Source organism: Lithobates pipiens, unplaced genomic scaffold (assembly GCF_037356315.1).
Source record: "Lithobates pipiens isolate NorthernLeopardFrog02 unplaced genomic scaffold, aLitPip1_a1.2 Scaffold_1, whole genome shotgun sequence".
NCBI classification, from domain to species: domain Eukaryota; kingdom Metazoa; phylum Chordata; class Amphibia; order Anura; family Ranidae; genus Lithobates; species Lithobates pipiens.
In genome coordinates this window covers 209,828,326-209,849,697 of record NW_027507685.1, presented here as the reverse complement: position 1 = coordinate 209,849,697, position 21,372 = coordinate 209,828,326, and the positions used below count along the sequence as shown (strand labels likewise).

General features: G+C 45.7%; 1 pseudogene across 1 annotated transcript in view; it reads right to left on the bottom strand.

Annotated features, from left to right (window-relative positions):
* Positions 1-21,372, bottom strand: part of LOC143982523 (cytochrome P450 2G1-like) — a 93,998-nt pseudogene that overhangs the window by 46,470 nt on the left and 26,156 nt on the right. Inside the window, exons 3-4 of the transcript XR_013274477.1 lie at positions 21,071-21,223; positions 15,398-15,558 (exon numbers count right to left, since the gene is read on the bottom strand). The product of XR_013274477.1 is annotated as a cytochrome P450 2G1-like (transcript). The remainder of the gene's footprint in view (positions 1-15,397; positions 15,559-21,070; positions 21,224-21,372) is intronic.

Sequence of the window (21,372 nt, the reverse complement as noted above, 5' to 3'; positions counted from 1 at the left end):
AACGATAACGAAAGCACAAAATCCGAAAAACGAAAGATCCGACATAAATAAATGCTTTATTTTCGTTTTCATTGTTACAACAGTTCGATATAGAATAGGAGATTCGACATGACTCTGACAATAACAATCTGTCTATAGAACCTGTGGTCGAATGTGCCTAACCTTACCTCTATAAGTCCAAGATTATATAGAGAAAATATTCGACAGAGAGAAAAGATTCTGCAAGTTACTGTCCTAAAAAGTGTTTGGGGACCCGGGTCCTGCCCCAGGGGACATGGATCAATGCAAAAAAAAAGTTTTAAAAACTGCCGTTTTTTCGGGAACAGTGATTTTAATAATGATTAAAGTGAAACAATAAAAGTGTAATATTCCTTTAAATTTCGTAGGGGGGGGGTGTCTATAGTATGCCTGTGAAGGGGCGCATGTTTCTGGTGCTTAGAACTGTCCCTGCACAAAGTGTCATTTATGCAGGAAAAAAAAGTCCTTTAAAATCACTCGCAGCTATTATGAATTGTCGGCTTCGTAATACAGAGAACACTCATTGAAAGTCATTGATAAAAAAATAAATAAATAAATAAATAAAAAAGCGTGGGGGTCCCCCAAATTCAATTACCAGGCCCTTCAGGTCTGGTATGGATATTAAGGGGAACCCTGCCTCAAATTTAAGAAAAAATTTGACGTGGGGTTCCCCCTAAATATCCATAACCAGACCCTTCAGGTCTGGTATGGATATTAAGGGGAACCCCGCATCAAATTTAAAAAAAATTGACGTGGGGGTCCCCCTAAAAATCCATACCAGACCCTTTATCCGAGCACGCAACCTGTCAGGCCGCAGGAAAAGAGGGGGGGGACGAGAGAGCAGCCCCCCTCCCTCCTAAACCGTACCAGGCCACATGCCCTCAACATTGGGAGGATGCTTTGGGGGTCTGTGACCCCTCAAAGCACCTTGTCCTCATGTTGATGAGGACAAGGGCCTCATCCCCACAACCCTGGCCGGTGGTTGTGGAGGTCTGCGGGCGGGGGGCTTATCAGAATCTGGAAGCCCCCTTTAACAAGGGGACCCCCAGATCCCGCCCCCCCCCTGTTTGAAATGGTAAGGGGGTACAAAAGTACCCCTACCATTTCACAAAGAAAGTGTAAAAAATAGTTAAATAAAACAAACACACTTTTGAAAAATTCCTTTATTAAAAATAAAAAAAATAAAAAAAAGATTCCAGCGGCGGTAATCCACTCTTGCTATCCAGCGACGGACGGTCATCTCTCCAGCGATGGCTCATCTCATCCAGCGCAGCGAATACATCCTTCTTCTGTCTCCGCAGAGGAGACACTGCAAGGATTCCGGCGGCCTGACGTTTCTTATATACGGAGGGCGGGGCCACCCGTCACCTGACCCCGCCCCCTCTGACGCAAGGGGAAACCCGGGGTTCCCTGTGACGTATGGGTGACCCCCACACCCCTCTGATGTAACACAAGCAGGTTTCCATTACATCAGAGGGGCGGGGTCACCCATACGTCACAGGGAACCCCGGGTTTCCCCTTGCGTCAGAGGGGGGCGGGGTTAGGTGATGGGTGGCTCTGCGGAGACAGAAGAAGGATGTATTCGCTGCGCTGGATGAGATGAGCCATCGCTGGAGAGATGACCGTCCGTCGCTGGATAGCAAGAGTGGATTACCGCCGCTGGAATCTTTTTTTAATTTTTTTTATTTTTAATAAAGGAATTTTTCAAAAGTGTGTTTGTTTTATTTAACTATGTTTTACACTTTCTTTGTGAAATGGTAGGGGTACTTTTGTACCCCCTTACCATTTCAAACAGGGGGGGGGGTGGGATCTGGGGGTCCCCTTGTTAAAGGGGGCTTCCAGATTCTGATAAGCCCCCAGCCCGCAGACCTCCACAACCACCGGCCAGGGTTGTGGGGATGAGGCCCTTGTCCTCATCAACATGGGGACAAGGTGCTTTGAGGGGTCACAGACCCCCAAAGCATCCTCCCAATGTTGAGGGCATGTGGCCTGGTACGGTTCAGGAGGGAGGGGGGCCGCTCTCGTCTCCCCCTCTTTTCCTGTGGCCTGACAGGTTGCGTGCTCGGATAAAGGGTCTGGTATGGATTTTTAGGGGGACCCCCACGTCAATTTTTTTTTTAATTTGATGCGGGGTTCCCCTTAATATCCATACCAGACCTGAAGGGTCTGGTTATGGATATTTAGGGGGAACCCCACGTCAATTTTTTTCTTAAATTTGAGGCAGGGTTCCCCTTAATATCCATACCAGACCTGAAGGGCCTGGTAATTGAATTTGGGGGACCCCCACGCTTTTTTTATTTTTTATTTATTTATTTATTTTTTATCAATGACTTTCAATGAGTGTTCTCTGTATTACGGAGCCGACAATTCTTAATAGCTGCGAGTGATTTTAAAGGACTTTTTTTCCTGCATAAATGACACTTTGTGCAGGGACAGTTCTAAGCACCAGAAACATGCGCCCCTTCACAGGCATACTATAGACACCCCCCCCACTACGAAATTTAAAGGAATATTACACTTTTATTGTTTCACTTTAATCATTATTAAAATCACTGCTCCTGAAAAAACGTCCGTTTTTAAAACTTTTTTTTGCATTGATACATGTCCCCTGGGGCAGGACCCGGGTCCCCAAACACTTTTTAGGACAGTAACTTGCAAATTAGTCTTTAAAATTAGCACTTTAGATTTTTAATGTTGGAGTCCCATAGACTTTAACAGGGGTTCTAAAGTATGCTATATACTAGCTCCGTCGAATCTTCTTTATACATTCGACAGACACCATAAGCCTTCAAAGACAGATTCGACCGTAATTCATGTGGATTTTCGGATTAATGCAATTTTTGAACGAAAAACGAAATAAATAAAAACGAATTTCGGGAGTAACTAAATAAATTAAGTTTTCGGACGAAAACGAAATTCCGAAACAAAATATTTTACTCTGCACATGTCTACCACATTCTGGAGTCCAGCCACTGTGGGGGAAGATAGAAAAAGTTTCTCAGCCAATCAGAGTTTAAACATGATACATGAATATTGGAATGCTGCATCTTTTTTTAGATGGGAACCTAGCTATACATTGTCCCTGAAAGACGGCTTTATGCTCATCCCACAAAGTGGAGGGCTCCGAGACTGTGCCTGTGTTAAGTTGAAAGTATTCCATCAGTCCGTTAGATAGGAGGTCTCTGGGTTCGGGGGTGCGAAGAAACATCTCATTGAGTCTCCAATGACAGGTTTTAGGGGAAGCAGAGAAAAGGTGGACGGAGGAATGATCCGACCATGTTATGGGGTTGATTTCAGAAGAAACCGCAGATGTCAGGAGAGGTGTAGAGATAAAAAAATGATCCAGTCTAGAATAGAGTTTGTGGAAGTGCGAATAAAACGTATATTGTTTGAGGGTGGGGTGTTTAATCCTCCAGATGTCCAAAAGATTTTTGGCTCTTATTAGTTTACAAAATGATTTAGAGAGGCGGTCAGTTTTGGAAGGTAAACTCGATGGAAACAATGCACGTCTATCCTCGCCAGGGGACATAGTCACATTGAAATCCCCACCGATAACCATGAAGGGTTGGGAATCCAAGCATTCCAGGATAAATCTGCCATGGGGGTCCAGGTGGGAAGATTTAACTAGTAGAGAACAAGATCAGTTAATCAAAATGCTTGTTAGCGAATTTGAGGGATCCCCCAGGGCAGAAATGAGTCTCCTGGACTAGGATTATGTCTGCTTTGGAAGTTTTAAACTCCTTCAAAGCCAGCCATCTTTTTTGAATAGAGTTTAAACCTTTAACATTATATGTCAGGAATTTAAGTGTCATAACCACTTAGTCAAAAGAAAAAGCATTAAATACATTATGCAACACACACTGGGGGAAAGATTCCCTGGTACACTGCAAATGAAATACATAGTAAATATCATAAAAACATGTAAAACCATGGTAGCAAAGTAACTGGGTAGTAATAATTCTATGAAAATTAGCAGCCCCAGGTTAATAAAATAAAAGAACCTGGGGAAAGAAAGAAATTGCAAAGAAAAGAAGAAAAAAAAGGAAAAAAGGTCAAAAAGAAGAAAAAATTCTCAACGTCATCTAAGTAGAAACCTGGGAGACTGAAATCCACCAGGAAACCCAGGTCTGAGCCATGGGTCAGGAGAAGGAGCATGGGGACTTCCGAACATAGGGATGGGGGGGTTTCCCATCCGCATGGGGACTTCCGAACATAGGGATGGGGGGTTTCCCACCCCTCTCCGGATCAAAAATTGCCTGGGCAGCTGTAGAATAACAAGCCGCACACCCCCCGGGCCAGGGGATGTGTGAACCCACTAAAGGGTTGTTGACCACTCAAAAAACACAGAAACTGAGGGTCAAGTAAAATGGTATATACGTCTTCAGTCAATGGAAAGGGTATTCAGGTTGGAAATCTTGAGGCATAGCGTTTCTGGGGTGTGAAATTTGACTTGGATGATTTTTGTCTCAACGGGGTCCAAATGTGATTCGGAGCCATCTGTGGTTTAGGAGTAGCTGGAAGAAGCGGAGGATCCTCATCAGGAAGGGGTGGTATACCCAGGTTGCTCAGGAAGGTGTCACTCTCCTGCAGATCATATAAGGAGTATTGTATGCCATCCCGGGATGCAGAAAGGCGAAAGGGGAAACCCATCGATATATGACTTTGTGGGATTGGAGATGCAGGGTTAGAGGGCGAAGATTTCTCCTTCTAGCTAATGTAATAGGTGAGAGATTGCTAAATATTTGGATCTTGGAGCCCTTGAACTCAATTCTGGATTGGTTGCAGGTTGCTAAGGTCAGAGCTTTCTTGCTATCATAGTAATGGAACCTGACAATCACATCCCTTGGGTTAGCACCTGCTGGAGGTTTAGGGGCAAGTGATCTGTGAGCCCTGTCCAAACGCCAGTCTATGTCAGAGATATTGGGGGCAACCACATTGAATAGGCTTAAAAGGTAGGAGGTAGGAGCGGAGTTCTCTGTTATCTACAGCTTCAGGAATACCTCTGAATCTCAGGTTTTGCCTGCGTTCTCTGTTTTCCAGGCCTTCCTGCTGGGCTTGGAGCTGGGTGATTGTGTTTTTTATGGTAGAATTGTCCTCTTCCAACACCTGTACATACTGCACCATCTCATCAAATTTATATTCTAGGGAATCGGTGCGTTCTCCAAGTTGGTCGATTTCCCCTCTCAATTCTTTGGCTACCTTTCCCACTTCCTGTGTGATGTTGTGGGTAATGGCCTGGAGCAGGGAGTGTAGTTTAGCATCTAAAACCTCCGCTGTCAGCGAGAGGGAAGCTCCCGAAGTAGGATCATGGGCAATGTCAAAAAGAGTACTTGTGTTTAGTTCTGGCTGCTCCGATGTGATCTGTGTGCCTTCGAGGGTACCCGAAGCTGTGGGTGCCGGTCTGTTCAGATAGTGATCCATCGTGGAAGAGGCCTGAGGCTTGAGGTTTGCAGAGTAATTGTGTCTTTGATCCCCAATTTTGCCTATGGGGCACGTGGCTGACTCCCGTGTATATTGAAGCTATAGGCCAGTCAGCGGGAGAGGCGGTGGGAGACGGAGCCCCAGTCTCACATGTCCGTCACGATCAGAAGCCTCACATGTCCAGTATTTTGCTCCTTGAGGTCATGAGTAGGAGTCTTTGAATCTAATTGTGGGGGGGGGGGGGGTTGAATGTGCTTTTAAAAGCCTGCTGCAGGTACAATAGAAAGTGTGTTGCAGGGCCGACAAGTACCTGAGACTTTGCAATAGCTGTGAGGGGTGAGTAGTAAGCCAGGTGGTTCACCTAGCTTTGTGGGAAGGAGGCTAGCTGAGCATCAGGAGAAGTGGAAAGGGATGAGTCCGGGTGTCCATGGAGTAGCAAGATGGCCGCCGTCCTCCAGTAGTAAGCCGAAGTCGCGATCTCTCCTAAGAGATGGCCGCCAGACGAGTGAGTTCCGCTCTGTTGAGGCAAAAAAAAACACAAAACCCCTCCAAGGACAGGGATAGTATCCCAGATGAACAGACACCTCTGGGGGTATTGGCTGTGGGAGGGTATGTACAGTTTGCTACTCTCTGCGTCCCAGAGGAATGTCCGTAGCCGAGTCTGTAGGCCTCAATAGACGGCAGGCCACGGGATGCCAGAGCCTGTTGTCAGGGGACCTCCGGTGCAGACTCTTTTTAATAACAGCCTCCGATGACAGTCTTTCAAGCTTGCTAACTCAGGTTGTGATGTAGGGAGCAGCAGGTCTGAAGAGGAGTAAGAAACCTCTGTAACACTTTTGTCAGGTGTAGCAATATGGCCGCCACACGTGACTATGGGAGCAAGGCCGCTTCTACTGTATGCTCCACAAATGGGGGTTGAATCCTTTTCCAATTCTCCACAGGTGTCTTCTTATGACTGATCGGGGTGCTTCGGTGGTGGGATGGGGCCTGGATTGAGCTCTGAGGGGGAGGGAAGGCCTTGGGAGTCTGGTGAGGAGCACCAAGATGGCCGCTGTATCCCTGCTTGGCCTCAAGGGGTTCCCCTAGAAAGCGTGGTGGTAGTACTGCTGGATCCCTAGGCAGCGGATGTCCAGCTGAAGAGCCCTTTTTGCCCTGTGAGGAGGGCTGTGAGGGGGAGAAGGCACAGTCGGCGGGTGGAGCAAGATGGCCGCCGATCCAATGAGTATAGGCCGGAGCCGTGGGCCTCGAGTGGTTGGAGCAAGGTGGGCACCTTGCCGACGGCCTCGGGTGGTAATCTCAGTGCCTGGGGAGTCTCAGTGGGCGGCGGTTATGCCCGTTGTAGGCAGTTGGTGAGGAACAAAATGGCTGTCTTGCCTAATAACGGCCGGAGCTCCTCACCTACATGTCCTTTGAGTCCGGTTTCTGGCCACGCCTCCCTGGTATGGATTTTTAGGGAGACCCCCACGCCATTTTTTTTATTTTGGTTCGGGGTTCCCCTTAATATTCATACCAGACCCAAAGGGCCTGGTAATGCATGGTGGGGAAATCCCAGGCCATTTTTTTCAATTACTTTTATGTGTATTGCAGAGACCCAACAATTTATTATAGCCGCGAGTACTTTTAAATTACTTTTTTTTCCTTTAGAAATGTCATTTTGCTCTCGGACTGTTGTAAACACTGGAAACATGCGTCACTTTACAGACATATTATAGACACCCCCAGGTATGCAAATTTATAGGAATATTTCACTTTTATTGTTTCACTTTAAGCATTATTAAAATCACTGCTCCCGAAAAAACGGCTGTTTTTAAAACCTTTTTTTGCATTGATACATGTCCCCTGGTGCAGGACCCGGGTCCCCAAACACTTTTTTATGACAAGAGTTTGCATATAAGCCTTTAAAATTAGCACTTCTGATTTTTCATGTTCGTGTCCCATAGACTTTAATGGTATGAGAAAGGTATTTTTTACTTTTTATCATTCATCATAACGAACGTACATAATTCATATTTTCGTACGAATCCAAATTTAATTTCGGACATGAACTACGAAATATGAATTAACGGCTAATACGAAACAGAATGGAACTAAACAAAACTAATTCATTGGCGCATTCACAGACACATGTCTACCAGGCAGGGCAGCTCCAGTGGGCCATCTTTAAAACCAAGGACCAATGGAGTTGGTGTGTATTGATTTCTTGTGTTTGGAACCTGACCTGAGTGGATGAAGTAATGTCCTGGTTGTGATAGATCATTTTACCCAGCAATGATGCTCAAGCTTTCCCCACTAGGGACCAACAAGCCAGTACTGTAGCAAAAACTCTGATGGGGATGTTCTTTGTTCATGAAGGGTTTCCTCAGCACCTACATTCGGATCAAGGTCGGAATTTTGAGAGCAAGCTTTTCAGAAGATTATGTGAACTCTTAAGTATAAAAAAATCCAGAACTACTCCCTACCATCCTCAAGGGGATCCACAACCTAAGCGTTTCTACCGTACCCTGTTGAACATGTTGGGAACCATACCTTTGGAGAAGAAACAGCATTTGGGGACCATATAGCTGCAGAGGTTCATGCTTACAATAGCACCTTGAATGATTCTACTGGGTACTCCCCATACAGGTTAATGTTCGGAAGAGAAGCTTGTTTACCAGTGGATCTGGCCTTTGGAACATTATTAGATCACACCTCTTAGGTCAAGTGTTGACAGACTTCAAAAGAATCTAAAAGTGGCTTATGAGAAAGCCAAAGAAGCCTCTACCATCAAAGAACAGAGGAACAAGAAAAAATTTGATCTCAGAGTGATGGTTCAGGATTTCCAACCTGGAGATCAAGTGTTCTTGTGCAATCTAGGGATGCCTGGGAAACATAAGCTGTTTGATCAATGGCGTTCTCAACCCTACATTGTCTGTAATCGACTACCTGGGCTCCCTGTGTACCAGATTAGGCCTGAAGGGAAGACTGACCCTCTGAAGGCTTGGCGTCAAAACCATTTGCTGCCCATATCTGAGGCTGCCCGAGTACCCCCATCCTCTTGCTTAGAGGCCTATCAGTCCCATACATTGAGGCCTAGGACCGGGAAAACTTGCACACCCATTTTCCCTGAAGAGGAGAGCAATGACAAGGAATTAACTCTTGATTGGTTGTGGGTTTCTCCTTGGAAGACAATACCATCACCCCTGGGACTGAGGAAGAAGACAGTCAGGGGACACCCTTTAGGAGGAAGACATGTCTCCCTTTGCAGGAAATTGAAACACCATATCTTCACTCACTGAGGGGAGACGAGGAAGTCAAGATGGAATCCAATAACGTATCTAGTGTGATGGAGATTCCCACTCCTCATACTAATACAGCAGAGAGAGAGAGAGACTGTTCCTGAACCAGAAGCTGAACCTGGAGCCGGATGTCGTTTTTGGGAACAGAACGGGACTGAAGCCCCTAGAAATAATCTACTCCAGATTGAGATGGAAGATATTCCCTTCAAAAAGACTGATGTCTGATACATTTGGAGAAAATTCTGATGAACTTATACCTACCGCTCAAAGTTTCAGTCAAGTCTTGCCTCCTTTATTGAACCTTTAGTAAAGGATGACTTTGATCCAGCTCCTGATACTACTGGGAGGACCACTGACTTGTTATTGGCCTGTCACAAAATTAATATGACTTTACCTGATAATGCTTATAATTTACTGTTAGGCCGCGTACACACGGGCGGACTGTTCGCCCAACCTTGTCCGCTGAACAGTGTTTGGGCGGACAGTCCGCTCGTGTGTGGGCTTTCAGCGGACAGTTTCAGCGGACAGTTGGACGGACAAAGTCTTTCGGAAATTCCGAAAAACTGTCCGCTGAAACTGTGTTTGAGCGAACAGTCCGCCCGTGTGTGGGCCTGTCCGCTGTACTTTCGAAATGAGTGGACTGTTCCCGCTCGGAAAGTCCGCCCATTTCGAGCGCGTGTACAGGTAGGCGGGGCCCGCGAAGGAGACGTCGCGGGCTCCGCCGCCTGGAATGGGCTTAAAGGGGAACCCCAACGCCGAAAAAAATCGGCGTGGGGGTTCCCCCAAAGTCCACACCAGACCCTTGTCCGAGCACGCTACCCGGCCGGCCAGGAAAGGGGGGCGAGCGAGCGGCCCCCCCACCCCAAAGCACCTTGTCCCCATGTTGATGAGGACAAGGGCCTCTTCCCGACAACCCTGGCCGTTGGTTGTCGGGGTCTGCGGGCGGGGGGCTTATCGGAATCCGGGAGCCCCCTTTAAGAAGGGGGCCCCCGGATACCGGCCCCCCACCCTATGTGAATGAGTATGGGGTACAATGTACCCCTACCCATTCACCTGTGAAATAAAGTACAAAAAAAACACAACACAGGGGAAAAAATATTTTATTGCACAGCTCCGGGGGTCTTCCGTCTTCGGGGGTCTTCTCGCCGGACTCCTCCGCTATGTGTGTGTAGCTCTTTTACTAGCGGAGGAGTCCAGCTTTCTTCCTCCCCGCCGCCGGCCTCTTCTCCCGACTTCGGGGGTCTTGTCCCCCTCTTCGGTTCTTCTGCCGGGCCACCGCGCCTTCTTGTAGCTCTTTTACAGGCGGTGGCCCGGTCTTCTGTCGCCGCTGCCTTCCGTTCTTCTGTCGCCGCCTTCGGTTCTTCTGCCGGGCCACCGCGCCTTCTTGTAGCTCTTTTACAGGCGGTGGCCCGGTCTTCTGTCGCCGCTGTCGCCGCCTTCCGTTCTTGTTCTTCTTCTTGTTCTTCTTCTTCTTCTCCAGGCGATGTTGACACGTCGCTCCCTCCGGCCGGAATGCCAGAGCCGCGCTGTGCGGTCACTTATATAGTGACAATGGGGCGGGGTCACATGGTATATGTCACATGGGTTGGTCACATGGGTTGATGTCACATGGGGACTATGACATCGTAAGGGGGCGGGGTCACCATGTGACCAACCCATGTGACATATACCATGTGACACCGCCCCATTGTCACTATATAAGTGGCAGCGGAGCGTGTCCCTGGCATTCCGGCCGGAGAGAGCGACGTGTCAACATCGCCTGGAGAAGAAGAAGAAGAACAAGAAGAAGAACAAGAACGGAAGGCGGCGACAGCGGCGACAGAAGACCGGGCCACCGCCTGTAAAAGAGCTACAAGAAGGCGCGGTGGCCCGGCAGAAGAACCGAAGGCGGCGACAGAAGAACGGAAGGCAGCGGCGACAGAAGACCGGGCCACCGCCTTTAAAAGAGCTACAAGAAGGCGCGGTGGCCCGGCAGAAGAACCGAAGAGGGGGACAAGACCCCCGAAGTCGGGAGAAGAGGCCGGCGGCGGGGAGGAAGAAAGCCGGACTCCTCCGCTAGTAAAAGAGCTACACACACATAGCGGAGGAGTCCGGCGAGAAGACCCCCGAAGACGGAAGACCCCCGGAGCTGTGCAATAAAATATTTTTTCCCCTGTGTTGTGTTTTTTTTTGTACTTTATTTCACAGGTGAATGGGTAGGGGTACATTGTACCCCATACTCATTCACATAGGGTGGGGGGCCGGTATCCGGGGGCCCCCTTCTTAAAGGGGGCTCCCAGATTCCGATAAGCCCCCCGCCCGCAGACCCCGACAACCAACGGCCAGGGTTGTCGGGAAGAGGCCCTTGTCCTCATCAACATGGGGACAAGGTGCTTTGGGGTGGGGGGGCCGCGCGGCCCCCCCTTCCCCAAGGCACCCCCCCATGTTGAGGGAACGCGGCCTGGTACGGCTCAGGAGGGGGGGCGCGCTCGCTCGCCCCCCTTTCCTGGCCGGCCGGGTAGCGTGCTCGGACAAGGGTCTGGTGTGGACTTTGGGGGAACCCCCACGCCGATTTTTTTCGGCGTTGGGGTTCCCCTTTAAGCCCATTCCAGGCGGCGGAGCCCGCGACGTCTCCTTCGCGGGCCCCGCCTACCTGTACACGCGCTCGAAATGGGCGGATTTGCCTCCGCCTTACGTGGGCGAGTCCGTTCATTTCAAAAGTTGAGCGGACTGTTTGGCAAACAGTTCGTTGAAACAGTCCGCTCGTGTGTGGGCAAGTCCGCTCATGCAAATTTTGAGCGGACTGTTTGCCGAAACTGTTTGACGAACAAGGTTGGGCAAACAGTCCGCGCGTGTGTACGCGGCCTTAGACGATCCTTCTTTGGGTCAGTTGTTGGCTGTTGCAACTTCTAGTTTGTCAGATGATTAATCATTCATTTTCTTATGATACAGTAAGGTGATCCCACAGGTTGTGTTCTGTCTTCAGGGACCAAAGTGGGGGGAGGATGTAGCCATGTGGACTACAATTGCAAAGTACAGTGAATGTCTGGTATTTCTTTATTTTGCATGTCCCTCTAGTGCCCAGCGTTACTAACTGACATCATATTTGTGAGCCAAACTAAAGGGATTGTGGGGTTAGTAGTTCCTCGGAATGGCAATTGCTCCACGTGACTATACACCTGGACTACATAACCCAGGGATCTTTGTTACCCTCAGGGAGATTACTGGGAGGAGCTATAAAAAAGCCAGAAACCTGCCCCATGCTCTCTTCCTCCTGAGCCTGATGCGTGACGAACCTCTCTGTGCATGGAGAGTGGGGTCATGGCCTACCACGTGGGGTACAACATTCCAACCCAGATGAGAAGGGCCTAGCACTGCTTGCTGTTCATCAGACATCCATCCAGCAACACCTCGTCAGCTGACAACCCGTGCTTCCAGCTTCGCTTTGGGAGATCATCACACCAGATCCACTGCACAAGCATCGCTCCAGGAGCTGCATTTCTGAAGCCTGGTCATTGATGAGAGGGCAATTGCCCACCTTTGCAAACCTTTCCTTATTACTTCACTGGGACACCGTGTACAGGCAGCTTTACCTTGGAAATACTTTACTGCACCTAACTTTAAACACTGTACATAGACATTTTTATCTTCTTCCATTTCAAGAAATCTCATTGCTTGTTACTGCACCTTACTGGATATAATTGATGAGCTCCGACTGCCCTTGAAAACCATCAGGTCTGCAACAGGGACTTTGCTGTCATTACCATTTAAAAGGCCATCATACCATTTCTATTAACCCTGGTCTCTCATTAGGATCAAAGGTTAATAGGTTGGTCTAGATTCCTCCTTTAGACATTTGCCACTATAAATACTTAAACTTTGCTTATCCTTTCAGGTCCAAGTAGTATTCTACTGTACATATGTGTATATAATATACTGTTATCTACAAACTATCTTGGCTTGTGTTATTGTATGGGGATTCCTCTACTGAGCTAGGACTGTTACCCAAAGCTCAGTAGATCTATTGCCTCATCTGTGTAACGATATCCTCTTTGAATTTTTCCAGTAAACGTTAATAGAACATAAACGCACACGTTTTTTGCCTTATTACTTAACCCTTTAACGTTCTGCTCCACTGTTTGGTAGCGCACATTTTGAGTCACGCTAACTCATTGAAAAATGTGGACTTTAAAGGGTTAAGGTGGTGCAAAGATGTCTTAACCCAGAGTGTCAGGTGGGTTGGAATGTTCACAAGATCATGGCTGTGCAGATGAGCAGGTAAATCCAAGCAGTCCCCAAGGAGGTTGTGCTACATGTTTACATATTTTTGTAACTATTTCTCATGACAAATTGATCGAGATGGGTCATACACATATGGGAGGCATGAGGATGGTCATAACTCAATCTTAATTATACCAATACCTCACCCCTTTTGATTATTTTGATGTTGGCTTTGATTTGCTATATGATTTTTTTTTACTATATAGTTTTACAAAAAAAAAACACACTATCAAGGATTAGATTATACTGTACTGCAAGGTTGAAAAAGGGTTTTGATGGAAAATGTCTCACTTTGCTATGGTTACCAGATGAGTATGTACCATGCCTTAATTAAAGCTTGTACATCCATATTGCAGCTATATGTAAAATATGCCCCAATGGTTCACAGAGTGGGACATGCTGCTTATGCATAAATCTGAAGTAGCACTAACCCTAAACTACCCAAAGTGTGACTCTCTATTCTTATAGGAGTTGCTCAAGCAGGAGTTGCTTAAGCATCTCATGGAGTATGCCCGAGATCTAGATATACAGCCAGGACTGTACAGGGCACCAGACTGTATTTCCATGGCTATACCACAAAGTGCAATTCTATATCTTCATTGAGGACCTTCAGGGCAAGGGACCCCAAGGTGAAGATTCAAAAGGCTTCTCCCATACAGAGCCTTTGGTGTCTCTTTCCACTGTCTAGATGGAAAGCCAAGACACCAGCTGAAATCTATCAGAAATTAGAAAACATTCCTGCCCCTTGTCAGTGCAAATTAATATCAGCTAGTTCCGTCTCAAATGATAAAAAGGTGATTACCAAGGTGTCACACAAGAAACATCTCATTATGGGTAAAAAGGAAAGAGGTCTCTCAAGACCTTCACAACGTTATTGTTGTAAAACATACTGATGACATTGGCTACAGAAGAATTTCTAAACTTCTGAATTTTCTAGTGAGCACTGTTGGGGCCATAATCTGTAAGTAGAAAGAACATCATATCACCATAAACCAGCCACGGCCCAGTGCTCCTCACAAGATTTCAGACAGAGGAATGAAAACAATTATCAAAAGAGTTGTCAAAGAGCCAAGGATCACTTGTGGAGAGCTTCAGAAAGACCTGGAATTAGCAGGTACAATTATTTCAAAGAAAAAAATAAGTATTGCACTCAAACGACATGCTCTGTATGCATGCTCGCCACGCAAGACTCCACTGTTGAAGAAAAAGCATGCTGACGTTTGTTTAAAGCTTGCTGCACAACATTTAGACAAGGCTGTGAAATACTGAGAAAATATAGTCTGGTCAGATGAGACCAAAATTGAACTCTTTGGATACCATAATATGTTTGGAGGTCAGATGGCACTGCACATCACCCCAAAAACACCCACATAACAACAGTGAAGTTTGGAGGTGGGAACATCATGGTTTGGTGCTGTTTTTCATCATACGGTACTGGCAAACTTCGTATTATTGAAGGCAGGATGAATAGAAAAATGTTTCAACACAAATAAAAATCTGCTGCCATCTACCAGGATGATGAAGATGAAAACAAGGGTGGACATTTTAGCAAGACAATGATCCCAAACACAAAGCCAAGGAAACTCTCAACTGGTTTCAAAAAAAGAAAATTAAAGCTACTAAAATTGCCCAGTCTATCATCTGGCTTGAATCCAATAGAAAATCTATGGAAAGAACTAAAGATCGCAGTTCATAGAAGAATGTGGAAGAATGGGCCACAATCACACCTGAGCACTGCATGTGACTAGTTTCTCCATACAGGAGCCATTTTGAAGCTGTCATTATCAACAAAGGATTTTGTATGAAGTATTAAATACATTTCAGATGGTGTATTCAATATTATTTCACTGTATCATTCTATTTTATCACACATAACTACATTTCTGAACATATTTGTTTTGGTTTCTTTGTATGTATGGATTGCATGGGTTGTTACCAAAATGTGGTGAAAATTTCATGTCAATAGCACCTTTACAATTATATATACCTAGAAAAATGGTGACGTGTTCAATACTTATTTTACCCGTTGTATGTGCACTGAGAGGAATTGTTGGTCAGTCACTACTTTGGCGCTAATGAAGAGGGTTTGCCATTGAAACACGTCAGCCACCACATTCTTCTCACACTTTTGGTAGATTACAGCAGATCTGAAGATTGGTCACACTTGCTATGATATGCATACTCAAGTTATGCGTATGTGAATAGAACAATTGTTTTTATCTTCAAATAAAATGTATTGTGGTAATGCGCTAGGTTGTTGTGCCCTTCTCTTGATGTTCCTTTGCAGTCCATAATATTATCCTATTGTCCTGAGGGGGCAGCAAGGCCACTGACGCTGAGGAAGAATCCAGGTAATATATCTAGAGGCTCCTACGGGGGTAGCGCTACAGTAAAATCTCAGTACACTTGTCATTGGCTCTTACCTGCCCCCAGCCTGAACTGATGATGTGGAAAGTTTCACTTATGGTGTTTACGACATCAAGAAGCTCATTGTCCTCATAATCATGGCGATGCACAAACATGATGGAAAATATTATATTGCAAGCAAATTTGTTGAAGACTTGTTGAGGATCAAGAAATGATCCTAGAATATGAGAGAGAAAAAAAATGAGCAAACACACAAATTACAACATGACTCTATACACATATTGGTGTGTTGGAAAGGATTTAAAGAGAAAATCTAGAACATAAAGTAAAACCGTGATCGCTTTAAGGGCCTGCGTCAATGAGCCTTTCTTTTAAAACTGAAGATATCGACCAAAGCCTGTTGACACAGGGCTTATCTTGAGCTTCAGTTTGGAGGCGTTTGCCTGTTTGTGTATTCTATATGTCTATGAAGAGCAGGATTCAGCAAGTGTCATTGATTTTTTTCCTTTTTTTCTGCTTATATAATTTAATTGGATTATATAAATCACATATGGACAATCCACTGGCTGGTCTTAGTGAAGCTCACACATGTGCAGCTTATACTATTACAACAACTTCCCAATTTCATATAATAAGTGGATATATATTATGATGGTCCCATGTATATAGGAAAAAACTAAATTAGAGAATATTTAAGGTGTAAATCTCAGGAACAAACCAGGCGTTGAATATAAAAGCATCACATTTTTTCAATACAAATGTTAAAGGTACCTAGTATAAAAGAAACATTGATGTGTCAATATCAGACACCATTTCACATCCAGTAGTATCTCATAGGTATATAACATATCCTATGTTCTTTATATATAGTAGATGGAACCTTGTTCACATTTGCTTCTGTAGGTGTAAGTCCGGGTGCAATATGCTACAGTCAGTCTGCAGATACAATACACACTGGTATGGATGCAAACTGACTTTTCTATACATGGGCATTCTGTCCTGTTAGATGTACCAGTGTTCTTAAAGTGATTTTTACCCCCCCCCAAAAAAAAATCATGCTCCTGCCCCTTTAAGCTACAAGGTGTAGTATAGTGCTTTTGCCTTTTTCTCTTTTGCTTTTTCTACCATCTACAGTGCCTGGTTGATCTTGCCTGGTCCTGGTTCTCTGTGAGCTGACCGTGTTTATCATGGCTGCTTAGCCATGAAAGCATAGTCAGTTTACATGCCTCTGTCATAACAGCTCTCCCCTGTGCATATCTGCATCTTCCCCCTCCTCCCCCCTCTCTCTATCGGTTCCATTGTCAGCAGTGAGAACATGATCTCCTCCACTCCTTCCCTCCCTGCCCCCTCCTTCTCCTCTTCTCCCCACCCCTCCCCTCTCATCACCCTTCCCCTCTTCTCTTCCCCCCGCCCCTCCCCTCCTGCCGTTATTTCACCTGTAAAAAGAAGCTGCCAATTCCTTCCAGCCCGTCTGCAATAAGAATATGTACTAGACAGTGTGTTTTTTTTTCCAATTCTGCAGCTAAAGCCTTTGTTCACAACTCCTTCTATTTCCAGATGGAACCATGGAGCCTGTCTCACTCGATCAATCTTGGAAAGCCCAGAGGCAAAGATCCCGCAGACACAGGGCGGATCCGCCCACATCGAATTCCTGCTCATCTCACCGAGACTTATACCAACGCAGTCCGGGATCCCCATCCTCTCCATCTCTGAGGAGGAACCGCCTGGAGACCTAAAAGTACATGCCTCCATCCAGCCATATACACTAAGTGTTTCTGGCATCAGTCTCTCTTGTTTTTGGTCTTCTTTTCTTTGTTTTTTTTCTCTTCTCTCCCTTTTTGTCTTCCTCCTCCCCTCCTGATGGATTCAACATAACATTAAGTTAACCTCCACAACTATTCTACCTGATATCAGCTTCTCCTGGGACACTCTCTACTATTCCATTCAACCCTCCAGAGGTTTTGGCAGATGTGGACTGGACTGCGTGTTAGTGGTCGCTAACAGACGATTGAACCCATGCTACCGAGAGAGGTAAAGTATGCTGATACCAATACAAAACCATGGTACCTCGTCACTCTGTGTGCTTAGGTGGACACAGTGCCTGATGACCTGCTAAACTGGATACCCCGAAGAGCATGCCGAACACTGTGACATTGGCCCCTTCAACCCTGAAATAAGTTGGTCTTTTTCTGAGCCACGAACTAGCCACAATACCCCATTGATAAGTATGCAATTCTCAATGGTAATATGCCTTTACTGCTAAGTTCAACAGACATTGCAGGGGGAACTGAAGGAGGTGGCCGGTGCCCAGCTTGGAGAGACCAGGAACACATAGGAACTGATCTAGACAAACCTTCTTCTTGCCTCTGTGTGCTTCATATTTTACCCTCCCTTCAACCCACTGCTCCAAAGTGCAATGGTCAGTCCTGCTCTCTCTAACCCTGGACCCGAGCTACCCCCACCAGGGAATTGGTCTTTAGTTTTTCCACATGGGGATGCCAATGACCCTGGGGCTGGGGTGGAGTCCCCCCTTGCTCCTGGATTCACATGGGGAGCGACTCCACTGCCCCACTGGGGATATTACACTGGTGTGTTGATGCTCCAACAAATCTCCCCATTACTGTTTAGCCACACATACTTGCATGTATCACATGTGGGGAATAAGCGGGGGGCATATAATGTTTCATGTGCATCTCCCGTTGCGCATTATCCCTCACACAAAATGTAGTCTGCCCCTTTTAGAGCCCTACTGACACCAGTCGGCGGCCTCACTTATACTTGTTCTTACTCACAAGAGCTGCAAGGAGCCTTGCGGCCCCTTAAATGATCATCCCCCCACTTGCACTCTCTTGAGTCCCAGAATACAGAGTCTCAAACCCCATGATACGATATACGCCAGGGGAGCATGCAAATCGACACATATCCAAAGCCACTTCTATCGCATTTCTGCCATAACTTGAGTAGAATAAGTTATTCTGCATTAGCTGAGGGTAAACGTGTTGTGCTGAGAGCCAGAAACTGTCTTCCGCGCAAATTGTGAACCCTACTGAGCCTGGTGCTATTATTGCTGCATTACGCTGCAATGATATTTTGCTACACATTATTACACATTATGCATATGATTGTGCGGCTGAACACCCTACCGAAATGGAGACAAAACAGGTACTCAGCTTACTCTTGACACTCCGGACTCTTGTGCAACACATGTAATCCATAAAACGGTAGATGTAATGATATGATTATAACCAGCTATTTGTAGTATACTAGGTTTTAGCTCTGTGTCAAATAGAGGCTCTCTTTTCCTCTCCCTTTTTTCCCTTTTTTTTCGCCCCTGAAGGGCTGCTCCCCCTTTTTATTTTATTTTTCTAACTACCTTTTTTTTTTTAATTTAGCAGCAAAACCATGGGAAACCCTTCCCTGGCACCTGCAGGACAACTACAAACTTGCAAACTCAAATAAATGCCATGATAAATGAATATCACAAGGCGGTATATGGCTGAACCAAATGTTTTGTTATATGTTTATATCTCTCTGGTTTTATGCCCCTTTGCTCTGTTTAACTCCCCAATACCATATTATATATTACACCTCAATACATCACCATCTCCAATCCCCAGTTCACAAAAGCCCTGTGTTTTCTGTCCTTCCTTGCACCCCACTACAGCGGTCCTTCTGGACCTTTGCTGATTACCTAGCTCATTCTTTACTAGGTGGAATAGCTTGTCTACTCCCACCTCTGGTATACCCCCATACTCTTCGTCCTTTTCTCTCATCCCTCCTGCTTTTTCTTGTTGCCCTTAACTGCCTCCCTTCCATTCCCACTACATATTCCTCCCCTCCCCCTTCCCCTCCTTTTTGATTTTTGTCTTCTCCTCGGATGGTCCCGCTCCCCGCTTGACGCTTCCTTCCACCCACCTAGTCTCCCCTCTTCCAAGCTCAAGTAGCATCTTCACTGGCCCAACACCTTCATTCTGAAATGGCAGAAAAGCCAACCTAAGCCAACTAAACCACCCTTGTCATTGAAATGTGTATCGCTTAATGCGAAAGGCCTAAACTTTCCAGAAAAAAGATCTCAAGTCCTGTCCTCCCTCACTAGGCACAAAGCGCACTTTATCTTTCTCCAGGAAACGCACTTCTGCTCTGACTCCATTTCTAAGTTGTCCAACCACGTATATCGAACAGTGCTACATGCCACCAATCCTGATGCTAAGACAAAAGGACTATCTATACTGATCTCCAAACATGCAAACTTTCACTTGTCTTATTCCCTCATAGACACAGAAGGCAGATTTATCCTCATCAAAGGTAAATTTTTTTCATAATTTTTTTCATAGGCAATTCTTTCTTTTACATTCAGCTGTCAGCGGGGAACCCCGCTGACAGCTGATGACTCATCGGTTGTTAACCTCCCTGGCGGTATGATTCAGTCTGGAATTAGGTGCTGAAAGCGGTACAATTATTTTGCATGGAAATCTGGCGTTTTATTTTGTAGTCCTGTAATTCTTAGGAATAACGCTCTTAAATCTCTTCAAACCAGAGTCTAGCAGACATCCCGGGTATGATAAAGTTTATAATATAATAAAGAATAATAAAAATTATTCAATAATGTAATCAAATCCTAAAACACTGAAAAAGGGACACTTTTCGGTTGCTATGGACAATCTCCGAATTCCAGGCAGAAAAAACAGTATTTATAATATAAAAGTGCATGCAGGGCACTGCACAGACCACTAGGGACAAAGGGGGTGTGTCATTTTTTAATACAGCACTGTAATCTGTAAGATTACAGTACTGTGTGTGTTTTGTGTCTTTTTACTTTTTTTGAATTTGCCGCCGTTCTCCGCTCCCATGCGCCGTAACGTCGCAGGGAACGGAGCTCGGCGGCATTCGGCACTGTGAATCTCCCTGTGTCCTCCCCTGCATCCAGCGAAGCCATCCCGAGTTTGGCTCGGGGGTTACCGTTCCTGCTAGAAAATTCCCAACCCGAGCCAGACTCGGGATTACCGCTAGGGGGGTTAAGGATGCAGAGGTCAGCTTCCCAGCCTGCTTCTTAGCAATCAGCTATATACAGTGTTTTTAAAGGGGAAAAAAATGCAAAACGCCTCACAAATGCATTGAAGTCTATTATGCGAAAACGCAATCTGCTGTGGAAAAAAAAAGTCCCCGACCCTTCCCAAAAAGCATCGGCTGAAAAACGCATAGATGTAATTTTGTACTAAAGGAAGCCATAGTGTGAATGTATGGTAAGTCCGTGTGACTAAAGACTGTTTCATTCTGGGTGACAGTCAGGCGCCTGGGCAGCTCTAGGCTGTTCCAGGACAAGTAGTTAGGTTCCTGTGTTTGTAGATAGACACCGAAGGTGGCAAGAGTTTGTTTTCTGATTTGTTTTATTTTTTCTGTTTCGATACCTGCACTTTGTAAACACAGACTTTCTAAATAACTCACAGTTGTTTCTCCCCAATGTCCTGCTGTCTTGCTGTGCTTTTTTCAACCACGCTGTGACTCATTCATGGGGTCATGCACAACCCGCTACTGAGCTAATTCCTCGCAATACAGACCGGTATTAACAAAATAGTTTTTTTTGGTTTGTTTTTTACAATATTTTTTACAAAGCTTGCTTTTCCAGCCTTCTTTGTTTATCCCATGGCACAGCTATAAAATCCTGACAAGGGTTCCAACCCCTTACTGCTTTATACAAAACTTTGGCTTTAGATGTGCTTTTTCCTTACCTTTGGTCTGCTTTAATTCGGTCACCAAACACTGAGACTCCTCTATAATAACGCTTTCTATACTCTTCTTCCCCAAGCCAAAATCCCGCATTACTGACAGAGAAAATCGGCGAAGCTCTCTCCACCTGTTTACGTCACTAGTAAAGGCCAATCCTGATCAGGGAAATAAGGACAAGTTATATATCGACAGATCTATAGTGAAGTTTTATAAATCCATAGTTTATAAATGCAGCCAAATGTTCATGTCTGAAATTATACATAAAGAAAACAATACAGTAAGGCCGCGTACACACGTAAACTAA